We start from the raw sequence: 8,832 nt of genomic DNA, 5'->3' as shown, positions 1-8,832 counted from the left end.
GCTGTAGTCTGCGTGCATGTCTGGTTTTTTTCTCCTGCTTATCACTAATCAGTCTTGTGTAACCAGGTTGGCCCTGCTTCCTGCCTACGGGCTATGGGTGTATCACTGGAGCTGCAAATGGGGTGATAGGGCGTCAGCAGCCTCCCCGCACCCAAGAGCTTCCTGACACCCAGCCCCTTATCTCCAGCCAACCTCTGGCTCCTCCAGGGATCCTGGGACTCAGGCTCACACTCCAGCATGGGGGGCTTTGCCCTTCTGGTGGTGCTGTCCTTTGGAGGCACCTTGGGACAGGGGTGCAACAAAGTTAAGGAAGTGCCATCTGTTGCATGGATACCCCACTGCCACTCTTGTCCACCTTCCTGGGGCAAAATCCTGGGATGGGTCTTTATTTAAGAAGACAAAAGGGAGAGAGAATGCATACAGGCCAGGAGCAGTGGCTCATGCCTGTAATCCCAGCACTTTGGGAGGCCAAGGGGGGGGGTGGATCACTTGAGGTCAGGAGTTCGAGACCAGCCTGGCCAACATAGTGAAACCCTATCTCTACTAAAAATACAAAAAAATTAGTTGGTTGTGGCAGCAGGAGCCTGTAATCCCAGCTACTCAGGAGGCTGAGGCAGGAGAATCACTTGAACCCAGGAGTCGGAGGTTGCAGTTAACCAAGATCACACTACTGCACTCCAGCCTGGGCAACAGAGGGAGACTCCATCTAAAAAAAAAAAAAGAATGCATAGAAGTTGTCTGTGTGACCCTGGGCAAGTCATTTCCCCTCCTTCCCTCCTTGAGAGTCAGCTCCTTGCCTGTGAACGGGGACAGTGCTTCTCCCTTACAAAGCTGTTGTGAGAATTAAAGTAGAAAATGCACCTGTGGTGGTTGTTGGTGGTGAGTGGTTCCCCCAATCCTGACTCCCCTGCAGGATGAGGCCTGGGCCCAGGGACAGGGGATGGGCTGGCAGAGGATGCCCATCCTAGAGAGGAGCCTTCTTGGCAGACATGGAGACTTAGCTGAGTCAGAGTCCAAGATCTAAGTCTGAGGGTGCATCTTACACCCTGCAGCCATGAGTCTGCAGCTGGGTCAAGTGGCCTTTCTGAGCTTCAGTTCCTTATCGGTGAAGCCTGGGCAGTGGTGCCCAGCGTCTTTCACAGGACACAGTATGAGTGCAGATGGAGACCCACTGAGCAATCTGCTGGGGACAAATTCATGGGGAGCACCCCTCCAGAGAGGGATGGTTCGCACAGGGCCCTCAGAGCAGTCCTTTGCAGGCTGGACTTTGGAGAGTGAGGCCCTGAGGCGAGACGTGAGCACCTGGTTCCTGGCCTGCACTTGCGTCTTTACCTGTGTCTGCTCGGGAGTCTCTGTCTCGGGGGATGGACGAAGTGAGGGCTGGGCACTAGTGTCTGTAGGAGGTGAGTGGATAACTAGGGCATGTTTGGGGGACTGGGTTGTCCGATGTCCAGTCCCTAGGGAAAAGTTTGGACCAAACTGGGCTGGGGCATGTCCTCTGGGGGTCAGCCTGGACCTCGGTCTCTATTCTCCCTACCTTTACCTCCCTACCTTCAGTCCCTGGACCGACCCTAGCCTCCCTTCCTTCACCCTCTTGATGACTGTCTGGGTCTGACTTGCCCTTGTACCATGGGTCAGAGCCCGCCACTTCGCAGGCCTCCCAGTGCTTCTCTGGACAGATTCTGGGATCATTCACTGGTGACTGCCCTGCTAGGGTATCAGCTGTCAGATCCCTCTGCAACCCCCCAACTCAACTCTGCCCTGAAGCACTCACGGTGGGCTCCCAACCGTCACTGTCTCCAGGGCCAAGGGCCGGAAACTTCACCTGCCTCACCAACAACATTCTCAGGATCGATTGCCACTGGTCTGCCCCAGAGCTGGGCCAGGGCTCCAACCCCGGGCTCCTCTTCACTAGGTGAGCGTGGAGGGCCATGCCCACCTGGACAGGGATGAGGGTGAAGTCCCCAGGATGGCAGCAGCTACACCAGGACAGTGTAGCAGCCCCGTGGTGCTGACACTTGCCCTTTCTAGCAACCAGGCTCCTGGTGGCACACATAAGTGCATCTTGTGGGGCAGTGAGTGCATTGTAGTGCTGCCACCCAAGGCAGTGCTCCTGCCGTCCGACAATTTCATCATCACTTTCCACCACTGGATGTCTGGGAGGGAGCAGGTCAGCCTGGTGGAGCTGCAGTACCTGCCCTGGAGACACGGTATCAGCTATAGACCTGGGGCAGGACCCCATGCCAAGAACATCCTGGCTGCTTGGGGGCTGGGGTCAGGGCCCTGCAGCCTGTGACCCGTGTGGCCCCATGAGTGTTCTCAGTCCCTGCCCAGTGAGATCCAGGCTGGGGACAGGCTTGTCCCCTGGGAGGAGAAGGCACACATGGTTATTGCAGGGGCAGGGTATTGGCAGAAAATAAAGATGCAGGGCTGCTAGTTGGGGCAGGAGCTGGCATTTCAGTCATGTGAAATGCACTTCAGTCATACCAGGAAGGACTCCAATAAGATGCTGGGAAGAACTTCCAGCCGCAGACTGTGAAAGAAAGGGGAAGCAAGATTTAGAAACCACCTAGTCTAGCTGCAGAGGCCAGAGGAAGTCATTGCTGTCCTGTTCCGCCTGGGGCTTTTCTGGACCAGTCTTCCTGTGAGGTGCCTGGTCTGAGAGGGCCTTGACCATGCCCTTTGGGTGTGCTGACTGACATACCCAGACCCATGGGGCTTCAGCCTTACGTAGATTCACTCTGTTCCAGTGAAGCTGAACCTACTCTCTGACTTGCAGAGCAATGTCAGCTCTGGCCACTGCATCCTGACCTGGAGCATCAGTCCTGCCTTGGAGCTGATGACCACACTTCTCAGCTAAGCTGTGCTTCAAGAGGCAGGAGAGGTAACACTTGGACTGGCTTCCCCTGGGGTCCTCTCTCCTGGGAGCAGCAGTCCAGGGCAGACTGCCCACTCTGAATAAAGAGATGTCAACTTGGAGTGATGAGGAGGGGAGGAACTGGAGCCAGGTGTGTGTGTGAACACACACATGCTGACATGCACATGTGTGTGCTTTGTGTGTGTGTGTGAGTAGGGTGAGTGTGCCTGTGTCTCTGTGAGTGAGTGCACATAAGTGTGAGTGTGCATGTATGTGTTTATGTGTGCACACGTGTGCACTGAGGCTGCTCACAGCCCTTGGCCCTTCCTGCCCACAGTCCCTCTGATCCCACCCTGGGGGTGGCCAGGCAATACCTTTGTTGCTGTGTCTGTCTTTCTCCTGCTGACTAGCCTGACCTACCTCCTGTTCAAGCTGTCGCCCAGGTAGGTAGCTGATGTGTGTGTGTGTGTGTGTGTGTGTGTACATGTGTGAGTGGGTAAGAGTGTACATGTTAGTGTACGTGTGCAGATGTGTCACTGTGTGCATGTGTGAGTGTGTGGTGGGTGGGCCGTCAAGGGCCACCCTTGTCTGGTTCCTCCCCTCCCCTCTCCACTGTCTGGTCCTGGATGGGGTGGGCTTTTCCAGTCTCCATCCTGGGCCAGAAGAAGGTTCTCAAGTTGCCAGGGGAGAGAAGGGAAGGGGGATCTGAGGCAGAGGCTGAAGATAAGGGCAGCTTGGTCCCGACCAGACCCAGAGTCACCGAGATCAAGAGCCAGAGGTCCTAGTCTCCTGCCTCTGGAGGAGCTTGGTTTGTTCTTTTGTTCACACATTATATGAAAGGTCAGTTGGGGCATCTGGTGTGCACAGGACCCTGTTCTCACCCTGGCCAATGCCTTAGAGAACAACATGGACAGGGACCCTCCTTAAATAAACCATCCTGCCTCATGCACCACATGTCAGGTTACAAGAGGGGGTGCAGGGGCCATGTCAGGCTGCAGATGTGAGGAAGAGGGTGTGGGTAGATGGGTGTTGGGTGGGGCTAAGCGGGAGGGTGCTTGGCTTCTCCTTGGAGCAAAGGAAAGTGTGAAACTGTGTAACACGACCTAGTTTATGTTTTGAGGAATGGATTGCTGGGACAAGGGGACATGGGGGACCTGCTGTGGGCCAATGGGGGCCAGTGGGGTGCCCACAGGGAGATGATTTGGCATGAGCCAATGAAAGAAGTGGAGATAGAGCAAGATGGAGGGAGTTGCAGGGTCTTAGGGGGAGAATAGAGGGGACGTGTGACTGGATGAGATTTGAATGGTGACCCTGAGGTGGGGAAATGGGGGACATCCTTGCGGGGAGGTTGGCGAGGTCTATTTGCACCTGTGGGGTTGGAGCCCCAGATGACATCCTTGTGGGAGGGTCAGTGGATCTTTGGCAGCAAGTCTGGTGCTCAGGGAGACACTGGGTGGGGTGGGAGCCACAGACCTTCTACTGATGTCAAAGACGAGGTTCCTGGAGGTGCTGGCTCCCTCTGTGGGCTGAGGACCCGGCTGGTAACTCCCCTTTCTGAACCCAGCATTGGAGGTCATGCTGTAAAGGATGCCTGCCTCAGTATAAATCAGTTCTGTGCGGCCATTAGGCAAGGAGGCCCAGTTGGGTCCTGCCCTGAGAGTGGGTTGGGATGTGATGAGATGGGAGAGAGGCAGCGGCAGGGATGAGCTGGGCGGACCTCCTGCTGATGGAAGGAAGCTCAGCCTCTGCAGTGACCTCAGGCCGCCTGGGTCCCCATAGGCCTCTGACTGGCCTCTCCTGGCCTCAGCGTGAAGAAAACCTTCTACCAGAATGTGTCCTCTCCAGCAGCATTCTTCCAGCCCTCTACAGTGTGCACAGTGGGAACTTCCAGGTGTGTGCAGAGACCACGGCAGGGCGTTGGGGGCAGGTGTTGCCCAAAGCTCCGGCCTGCCCAAGATGTTGGCTTTCAAGAGGGTTGGTGGCCAGTATGGGTGCTTGGAGCCTTTTTTGTATATTCAGTGTATTTCAATTTATACACTGTGTCTCAAATGGGGAAAAACTAGCTTTATTCTCCATTACTGATTTCTTTTTGTTCTCATGTCTCCAGTTCCACTGTTGATGGAAAAATGTAAATTTCTCATGACTTATCTCTGTCCCCTCTGGTTTGCAGCTGTCTACACCCACCATATGCCTCACCTCCTCCTTCTGCGAAGGTGTCTGTCCTGTGGCTGTGGGGAAGGGTCTGTGGTGTGTGCGCTGCCCTTGGGGCTCTTACTGCCTCTGTGCTCCTGCTCTGCCTGGTCCCCTGGTCTCCCCGGATCCCCTACTGGCACCACAGCTGAGGAGTGGGCTCTTCACTTCCCCATCTGTGGCCCTGTTGGGCCCCCACAGCCCAGGCACCAGTGAACAACTTGGGGGTTGCATCAGCCCCTCCCCTCCATGCTGGGCTGGCAGTTCATGCCCCCTGGGTGGGAGGAGGGGGAGAGGGAGGGCTCCAGTGAGTGGTCCCTGGTTGTTCCCCTCAGACTCCTCACTTTGGGCAAAGGACAAGAAGCAGTGAGGGCCCCTCCCTGGGTTCTGGGCCAAGCTGACCCCTCTTCTCCAGGATCTTCACTCCCTGTGCCTTAGGGCATCCCTGGGCCCTGTGTGGCAAGGATGTCCCTCCACACCGCGGCTCCAGCTTACTATGCAGAAAAATCCTTTTCTCTCTCAATGAGGAGCCTAGTTTTCAAGATTTTTGTCCAAATATTCAATTTGAACCATAAACCGGGCACCTGGCTCTTGGCAGAGTCTCCCCCTTTCCCCTAGGTGGTAGGTGTGACCATCATGGGCCTGGGCAGCCGAGTACAAGGCTGAGCAGGACACAGATCATGACTGTCCCCTGGACTGTCATCCTGTTGCAGGCACCAGCTCTTCCCTAGAGAACAAGGGCACCTGCCAGTTGTTATTTAGACCCTCGGGTGGGGATCTGGTGCCGTAGGTTTGTCTCCAGGGAGCAGTGCAGTGATGGAGGGTGTGGTATGTGTGATCCATGGGATGGAGGCTCCTGGTCCCACCAAGGGAGCAGCTTCCTTTTGGAGGTGGGGGCCTCCTGTGGCCCCACAGAATGATCCAGGTCTGCTGGCCATAGCCCAGTGCTTTGAAAGTCACCAGTCCTGACAGCGACTCGTGTGTGTGTGTGTGTGTTTGTGTGTATATGTAAGTATGTGTGTGTGTGTGTGTGTGTGTGTGTGTGTGTGTGTGTGTGTGTGTGTGTGTGTGTGTGTTGGGAATGCCCAGTCTCTGTAGCTGCTGAAAGGCTCTGAGGCACATGCTGTCAGGAGTTGGCTCTGTCCTGAGCAGACATCACCATCTGTACCTTGGTTCAGGCTGCTGTGAGCACCAGGCCCTGTGCTGGGGGAGTGGTGAGGGGCCTGAAGGGACTCAGGGTCCCATGATGACGCTGGGCTGGCACATGGAGGCAAGAGAACTTTCAAGACACAGGCACTGCTTGGCCTCTGGGTGTGGACTTCAGAAGGGCTTCCTGGAGGAGGAGGGAGGCTGGGCTTGCCAGAAAGGAGCCAGCTCCTCCCAGGATGAGTTCTGAACATGCTGCCTGAGCCCTTCCCTCCTTCCACACTCTGTTCCAGACTTGGATGGGGGCCCACAGGGCAGGTGTGCTGCTGAGCCGGGATTGTGCTGGCACCCCACGAGGAGCTTCGGAGCCCTGCATCCAGGAGGCCACTGCACTGCTCACCTGTGGCCCAGCGGGTCCTTGGAAATCTGTGGTCCTGGAAGAGGAGCAGGAGGGCACTGGGAGCAGCCTCTGGGGGAAGCTGAGCTTGGAGGATGTGCTGCCAGCAGGGTGTAAGGAGTGGAAGGCACAGCCACTTGCCTATCTGCTATAGGAGGGCTGGGCCCCCATGTGCCCCACCAGGCCAGCTCCCCCAGACTCAGAGAGCAGCAGTAACAGCAGTGACTACTGTGCCTTGAGCTGCTACGGGGGATGCCACCCCTCAGCCCTCCCAGGAAACACACAGAGCCCTGGGCCCATCCCAGCCCTGGCCTGTGGCCTTTTCTGTGACCATCAGGGCTTGGAGACCCAGCAAAGAGATGCCTGGCTGCTGGCTGGTCACTGCCAGAGGCCCGGGCTGCATGAGCACCTCCAGGGCATGTTGCTTTCTTCCGTCTTCAGCAAGGCTCGGTCCTGGACATTCTAGGTCCCTGATTTGCCAGATGCATCATGTCCATTTTGGGAAAATGGACTTAAGTCTCTGGAACCCTTGTCTGGGACTGAACCTCCTGAGAATGGGCCCCAGTAGTGGTTGGAGGTCCTCTCTGGATGGAGGCTCAGGGGCAGCTTCGGGGAGGAAGGATCCCTCTGCTCAGTGCCTGTGGGGAGGAACCTCTACCCTCAGCATGCTGCCCACAGGTTCCTCCTTCCGTTGTCCCTTTTCTTTATGCCTGACCTCTCTGAGAAGAGGAGTATGGTCTCTCAGCTGTTCTGCCCTCATCCCCTTAAAGGGCCAGCCAGGGCCCAGTGGACACAGGTAAGGCACCATGACCACCTGGTGTGACCTCTTTGTGCCTTCCTGAGGCACCTTTCTAGAGATTAAAAGGGGCTTAATGGCTCTTCCAAAGTGCTGATGGCTGGGAAGAGAGGCCAGAGGAGGAGTGAGGGGTGAGGTTTGGCCAGCCCTGGGCTTTCTGGGCTCTAGGGACAGCGTGGTGGAGGCTCAATGACAGTTTTGGGGACAGCAGGATGGAGGCTCAGGGGCAGCTCTGGAGACAGCAGGGTGGAAGTTCAGGGGCAGCTCCAGGGACAGCAGGGTGGAGGCTCAGGGACAGCTCTGGGCTGAGCTCAGGGTGGAGGCTCAGGGGCAGCTTCAAGGACAGCAGGGTGGAGGTTCAGGGACAGTTCCTTGGAGGCCAGCGCCCTTCTTCCTCCTTGTCCTCATCCTCCCATCTGCTCCAGGAAACTGAGAGCTGAGGCTGGAGCTCCCAGACAGTCAGTGCTGGAAGTGACCATCCAGCAGTGATGGTAGCCTGTGAAGGGTCCTGCTTCTGTCCTCAGCCTCTCATGGGGTGGGCTTAGGGAGGAGCTGTGGTCTGGAGAGAGCAGCAGATGGAGCAGAACGTGCCTGCATTTGTTTCCTAGGGCTGCCGTAACAAACTGCCACAAAATGGGTAGCTTAGAACCACAGAAATTTGTTGTCTCACAGTTCCAAAGTCCAGAAGTTGGAAATAAAGATGTTGGCAGTGTTCCTGACTACATGTTCTTAGGCTCCCATGAAACAGAAGTTGATACAAGGCCAAGCAAGTTTCCCAGACAAGGCTTTATTAAGTCTTATTCCCCTAAAGAGACATATTTAAGGCAGAAAAGAGACATATTAAGTCTTATGCCCTAAAGGTTGGCCAGGAGGAAGGATTCTTGGATGGCTCTCCAAGGGGAGTGCAGTGGCGCGATCTCAGCTCTCTGCAACCTCTGCCTCCCTGGTTCAAGTGATTCTCCTGCCTCCACCTCCCAGTTAGCTCGGATTACAGGCGCCAGCCACCATGCCCAGCTAATTTTTGTATTAAAATTAGCACCTTAAGGAGGGTGACATGCATAATTTATGAGTTAGGTGAGTGTCGTTACACCTACAGGGTGGAGTGAAGGGTGCTCAGATGCAGTAAAGAATCGTGCTAACACATACGTTGCATGATCAGAAAATAGGTGAAAAGCCCATACCTGGGTGGGGACTTTAGTATTATAATGAGGCTGGGGTAAGGATCGGTCATTCTCCTGGCCTCGTGCACAAGTGGGTGATAGAGTCAACTCCCTTGAGTAAGACTTATGGCCAAATGCTGCTTATCTTAGTGTATTTCAGACAGTTGGCAAGGTCTGGCCAGCGAGTGTGGCACCTGGAGGGTGGTGCTGCAAGGGCTGGTGGTCAGCGGGCATGTACGGAACAACACGTTAGTGGGGGTGGGCCGAGTCCCATTTCTACTCTGTC

General features: G+C 55.8%; 1 pseudogene; it reads left to right on the top strand.

Moving 5' to 3' along the window:
- The first annotated feature begins 1,054 nt into the window (after nucleotides 1–1,054).
- On the top strand, nucleotides 1,055–7,056 carry LOC129006496 (interleukin-9 receptor-like; annotated as a pseudogene).
- Nucleotides 7,057–8,832: the final 1,776 nt, after the last annotated feature.

Source organism: Pongo pygmaeus, chromosome 8 (assembly GCF_028885625.2).
Source record: "Pongo pygmaeus isolate AG05252 chromosome 8, NHGRI_mPonPyg2-v2.0_pri, whole genome shotgun sequence".
In the NCBI taxonomy this organism is placed as follows: Eukaryota; Metazoa; Chordata; class Mammalia; order Primates; family Hominidae; genus Pongo; species Pongo pygmaeus.
This window is presented reverse-complemented; position numbering and strand designations above follow the sequence as displayed.